Raw genomic sequence first — 6,830 nt, forward strand, 5'->3', positions numbered from 1 at the left:
CCATAAGGAAAAAAAGAAGTGATTTTGATAAAATATCTTGGAAAGTTGCCTTTGCTTTCAAAAAGTAATAAAAAGTGACTAAAAGACTAAGCAAGTTTAAGTAACATACAGAGATTTGAGGAAATGCTGCATTAGCAGACAAATTATTTGATTTCAAAGTAAATTCACTCTAAGAACTAACTGAATATAGGTAGCTAACTCTAAAAAGGCTAATGATTTTTTTTTTTACTTTTAGTATAAAAGGTTTACTGCCTTGAGGAGAAAACACTTGGTTACCTAATTTGTAAAATAGTTTAGTTTCTCGGTATTCAAATGTACTAAAAACATAATTGAATACACTTTCGTGGGTGGTTGCTATCTTTACCTCTCAAGTGCACATTATTCACATAAATAGTATTTGGGACATGTTTACATGTATAAAAAGGAATAAAAGTGTAAATTAATACTTGTATATCTTTTGGTAGCTGCAAAATAGCTCATTCTAAGTAGCATGCAGACCTATACCTACATTATCTATTCATGGTTTCCATGAAGATAAGATAATTTACAATATGGTGTCCATCCCTCAAAAAATATACACAGTAAGCCCTTCAGAAGATTTGTAATGCAACAGATTTATGAAGAAAGAAAAATGCATAATTTTAAACACTTGCATTAATAAGTAACATTTTAAAATGGATAATAAAACATTCAACTAAATTTTTTTTGCAAACTAACATGGTAAATACTAACCAATGAAGATAATAAATATAAAAGCAGAGACTTATTTTAAAAAGAGAGAAGCAGTAAATTTGATAAAATCAAGATTTAGTTCTTCAGAGAATAACAAGCTTGATAACAGTGTTATTTAGTCAAATTATAGAAAAGAAAACACAAATACTAAAAGCATAATTTAGATAAGGAAATCTATTGGTATGAAATTTAAATTGTAGAATATGGGTTGACAATTTGTGTGTTAATAAATGTGAACATTTCATTACTATGTTGGATTTTCTAGAAAAATGAAAATAATTCAAATTATATTACACAAAAGTATAAAATTTAAATAAACAGTTTGTGAGAAAAGAAATTTGGTAAATGTTAGAAAAACACTTTAGAAAATAGCACACTTCAAAACCATGTGCTTTACATATAAGGATATATGATTATTGTGTAATTTGCAATCTTTAATAACAAAGGAAGCATTAAGCTTTTTCAGTTATTTTAAAAAGAAAAAGTAAACTTGATGCAAAAACACTTAAAAATACACAAAATATAAATGAAAACAAACATAAATCACATTTATGCTTATAGTGGCCAAAATTTTATTGTCAACTATAATGCAGTATAATATTTAAAATATAACACACTACATTTTATTCTAATCTCCATTGTATCTGTGGTCAAATGTCTATGTACCAGTGAAGGAAATGCCAGTTGTATGTTGTGTGGAAATTATGGCTACATAGTGAAGTGTTCCTTCCTGCTGTCTGATAAGTACATGTAATGGCAGGTGCTCCAGTAGTCAGTTTGGAGCATGAGGGTCCCTTATATATGGAAATCACATGGCTTGAGACTAATAGGAAAAAGCTGGCCAATGCTCCCTTAATATAGCTGACACTTTAGCCTATTCTCTGTTCCTTTGTGCCCCTTCCATTGAAAAAATCAATTTCTGCTTAAGCCAGTTTTGCTCAATATTGAAATTATTTTTACAAATAAATTATTCCGATATCTAAAATTTGTTTTGTTTTTAAGCATGACATGAAGCTATAATAGGAGTAATGTGTAGGGAAGAAATAATAAATTTAAAATAGGGCTCAATGCTAAAAATATAAAATGTGAACAAAATGAGTGATTTAAAAAAATTTTTTTTGATGTTTATTTATTTTTGAGAGAGTGTGAGGAGGGGAGGAACAGAGAGAGGGAGACAAAGAATCCAAAGCAGACTCTAGGCTCCGAGCTGACAGCCTGTGCTGATACCTCAGAGTCTGATGCGGGACTTGAACTCATGAATTGTAATATCATGACCTGAGTCGAAGTCGGACACTTAACCAACTAAGCTACCCAAGTGCCCCAAGAATGAGTGATAAGACCAAACTATGTAGATATTGGATTTATTTTCTATATAATAAAAATTTGCTAGAGATGAGCAAGAGATTCAGAACTACATTTTTAAATAAAAATATTAATGCATAACTTTTTTTTCAAGGAAGGACCTATTTATATTATTAACATTTTTTCCATCATGTCAAGTACACTCTTTAATCCCCATCCCTCATCTCAGCACAAATGTCCTCTCTGATAACCATTAGTTTGTTCTCTATAGTTAAGAGTCAGCTTCTTGGTTGGTCTCTCTTTTTTCCTTTGCTTGTTTTGTTTCTTAAATTTCACATGAGTAAAATCATATGGTACTTGTCTTTCTTTGACAATTTCTCTTAACACTGTACTGTCTAGATCCATCCATGTTGTTGAAAATGACAAGATTTCATTCTTTTTATGGTTGAATAATAGTCGTGTGTGTGTGTGTGTGTGTGTGTGTGCACCTGCATGTGCACATTTAGATAGATGTGGAGAGAGAGAGAGAGACCACATCTTTATCTATTCATCTACCTATGGGCAGCTGAGCTGCTTCTATAGTTTAGCTATTGTAAATAAAATAATGCTGCACTAGGCATAGGCACGGATATATCCCTCTGAACTTGTATTTTTGTATTTTGAAAGTAAAAACCCAGTAGTGTGATTACTGGATATGTAGGGTAGTTCTGTTTTTCATTTTTTGAGTTTTCCACAGTGGCTGCACCAGTTAATATTCCCACCAGCAGTGCAAGAGGATTCCTTTTCTCTACATCCTCACCAACACATAGTTTCTTCTGTTGCTAATTTTAGCTACTCTGATAGATGTAAGGTGATATCTCATTGTAGTTTGGATTTGCATTTTCCTGATAATGAGTGACATTAGACATCTTTTTGTCTGTCTGTTAGCCATCTGTATATTTTCTTTGGTAAAATATCTGTTCATGTCTTCTGCCCATAATTATTTGGATTATTTGTTTTTGGCTATTGTGTTGTATTAGTTCTTCATATATTTTGGATACTAACTCTTTATCAGATATGCCATTTCTAAATGTCTTCTCCCATTCAGTAGGTTGCCATAATTTTGTTGTACAGTAACCTTTTATTTTTATGTAGTCCCTATAGTTTATTTTTGCTTTTATTTCCCTTGCATCAAAGGACATCTCTAGAAAAGTATTGCTATGGCCAATGTTAGAGAGTTTACTATCTGTGGTCTCTTCAAGGACTGTTATGTTTTCAAATCTTCCATTAGGCCTTTAATCCATTTTTGTATTATTTTTAGTTTGTTTTTGTCTATGGTGAAAGAAGGCGGTCCAGTTCTATTCTTTGTCATGTGATTGTCCAGTTTTCCCAAAACCATTTGTTGAAGAGATTGTCTTTTTCCATTAGATATTCATTTCTCTGTAGAAGATTAATTGGCCATGTAATCGGGCGTTTATTTCTGGTCATTCTATTTTATTCTGTTCATCTCGGTGTCTGTTTTTATGCCAGTACCATCATGTTTTAATTACTACGACTTCGTAATATAACTTGAAATCTGGAATTGGGGAACCTCCAATTTTGTTTTTCTTTTTCAAGATGCCTTTGGCTATTTGAGGTCTTTTGTGGTTCCATAAAATTTTAGGATTATTTTTTCTTGTTCTGTGAAAAATGTTGTTTGTATTTTGATAGGGAATGTATTGAATCAGTAAATTACTTTGGGTAATATAGATATTTTAGCAATTTTATTCTTCCAGCTCATAAGCATGGAATATCTTTTAATTTTTTTTGCATCATCTTGAATTTCTTTCATCATTGTTTCTATAGTTTTCAGAATATGAGTATTTCACCTCTTTTGTTAAATTTATTCTTAGATATTTTATCAGTTTTGGGAGAATTGTAATTGGGACCGTTTTTTTAATTTCTTAATGTAAAGTATGCATCAGATTTCTGTATACTGGTTTTGTATCCAGGGTTTTACTGATTTCATTCATCATTTTTAGCAGTATTTTGGTGGAGTCTTTAGGGTTTTCTATATATAATATCATGGCTTCTGCAAAGAGGTAGAGTTTTACATCTTCCTTACCAATTAGGATGTCTTCTATTCCTTTTTCTTGTCTGATTGGGTGGCTAAGCCTTCCAGTACTATGTTGAATAAAAATGGTAGTGTGGACATCCTTGTCTTGTTCCTGACCTAGAAGAAAAGCTCAGGTTTTCATCATTGAGTATGACATTGGCTTTGAATTTTTGAGATAATGGCCTTTATTATGTTGAAGTAAGTCTCCTCTAGACTTACTTCTTGTTTTTATCAAGAATGGATGCTATACTTTCTCAAATGCTTTTGCTGCATCCATTGAAATATCATATGGTTTTTATTCTTTCTCTTATTTTTAAAAAATCTTTAATGTTTATTTATTTTGACAGAGAGAGAGAGAGAGAGAGAAAGCATGAGTGGAAGAGGGCCAGAAAGAGGATCTGAAGCAGGCTTCATGCAGTGAGCACAGAGCCTGAAGCAGGGCTTGAACTGATGAAGCATGAGATCATGACTTGAGCAGAATCAAGAGTTGGCCGCCTAACCAACCAAGCCACCAGACACCTCCATTCTTTCTCTTATTGATGTGACTTATCATGTTGATAGATTTGTGAATAATGAACTACCCTTGCATCCCAGGAATAAATCCCACTTGATCATAGTGAATGATTTTTTAAACATATTTTTGGATTTGATTTCCTAGTATTTGGTTGAGGATTTTTTCATCTATATTCATTAGAGATATTGGCCTGTGGTTCTCTTTTTCTGTGGTTATTTATCTGGTTTTATGACCAGGGTGATACTGGCTTCACATAATAAATTTGGAAGATTTCCTTTTTTGTATTTTTTGGAATAGTTTGACAAGAATCAGTATTAACTCTTCTTTAAATGTTTTGTAGAATTCACCTGTAAAGCCATCTGGTTGTGGACTTAAAAATAATTATTAATGATTCAATTCCTTTGTCAGTAATTTTCTATTTCTTACTATTATAGTTTTGGTAGTTAACATTTCTAAGAATTTATCCATTTTTTTTCTAAATAGTCCACTTTTTGCCATACAATTTTTCATAATATTCCTTTATAATCATTTGTATTTCTGTTATATTGGTTGCTATTTCTACTCCTTCATTTGTGATTTTGTTCATTTGGGTCCTTTCTGGTTTTGTTTTGTTTTGTTATGGGTTTTGCTAGAGGTTTATCAATTTTATTGGCCTTTTCTAAGAACCAGTTTCTGGTTTCATTGATCTGTTCTATGGTTCTTTTAGTTTCTATATGATTTATTTCTGCCCTAATCTTAATTATTTCCTTCTAGTTTCTGCATTTCAGCTTTTTCTCTTTTTCTACCTCTGTTAGGTATAAAGGTAGGTTTTTCATTTGAGATTTTTCTTGTTTCTTGAGGCATATCTGTATGCTATATACTTCCCTTTTAAAATCACTTTTGCTTCGTCCCAAAGATTTGGGACTGTTGTGTTTACATTTTCATTTGCTTCATGTAATTTTTTTATTTCCTCTTTGGCTTCTGGGGGGACCCATTAATTGTTTAGAAACAATTTTAACCCCATGTATTTATGCTCTTTATAGAGTTTTATTCACGGTTAATTTCTAGTTTCATAGCACTGAGGTCAGAAAAGATGCACGGCATGACTTTGATTTTTTTTTTTTTAATGTGCTGAGTTGTGTGTGTGTGTGTGTGTGTGTGTGTGTGCGTGTGGCCTAATATTTGATCAATTCTGGAGAATGGAGCACTTGAAAAGAATATGCATTCTGCTATTTTAGGATAGAATGTTCTGAAGATATCTATTGATTCCATCTGGTCCAGCGTTCTTTCAAAGTCATTGTTTCTTTGTTTATTCTCTTTTGATGTAAGTTCACTGATGTAAGTAGGGTGTTAAAGTCCATTACTATTATTGTTTTATTATCGATTAGCTCCTTCATGTATGTTATTAACTGTTTTATCTATGTGTCTATTTCCATCCTGGTTGCATAAACATTTACAATAGTTACATTTTCTCTTGGATTGTCCCTTTATTATTATATTGTGTCCTTCTTTGTCTCTTGTCATAGTCTTTGTTTTAAGGTCTATTTTGTCCTATATAAGTATTGCTACCCCAGCTTTTTTTTTGACATCTATTTGCATGATAAATATTTCTCCATCCCCTCACTTTCAATCTGTAGGTGTTTGTACGTCTGAAATGAGTCTCCGCAGGCAATTTACTATCCTGCTTCTCTGTGTCTCTTTAGTTGTTGTTATTATTTTGTTGTTTGATTCACCCCATGATTTAATTTGTGATTGTTCAGATTAGGATACTTTAGGTATATGAATTGAAGTATAAATACTCATGGTGTGTTTCATTTTTAAGTATCAAACATAGATATAGGGATATAGTAATCTTTAAACATATGTAAAATAAATAATAAAATTGTGAGATAAATGTTTCATCTATTTGAAAGGAATAATTAGAGCAATTTTACATTGAAAAGAGTTAACAGAAGGTCAAGAGGGAGATGCAATAATTTTCTCCAAATAATAATCCTTGTCAAACAGATAAAGTGATCTCCAGTATTTACAAAATGTCAAATGTTTATGCTTAATATTAATGTGGGGCTCAACACAAGAAAGGAATAAATTTGGGGCTCAACACAAGAAAGGAATTTTCTGATAGTTTAGTCTGGAGAACTAACTGCAATTCTTCACAAAGTTAGAGTTCAGTCAAGTCAATTATATTAGGACAGACAGTTTGTGAAGATAGTTTGGAAGGCACTCAAA

This window comes from Crocuta crocuta, unplaced genomic scaffold (assembly GCF_008692635.1).
Source record: "Crocuta crocuta isolate KB4526 unplaced genomic scaffold, BGI_CrCroc_1.0 scaffold709, whole genome shotgun sequence".
Classification (NCBI taxonomy): Eukaryota; Metazoa; Chordata; class Mammalia; order Carnivora; family Hyaenidae; genus Crocuta; species Crocuta crocuta.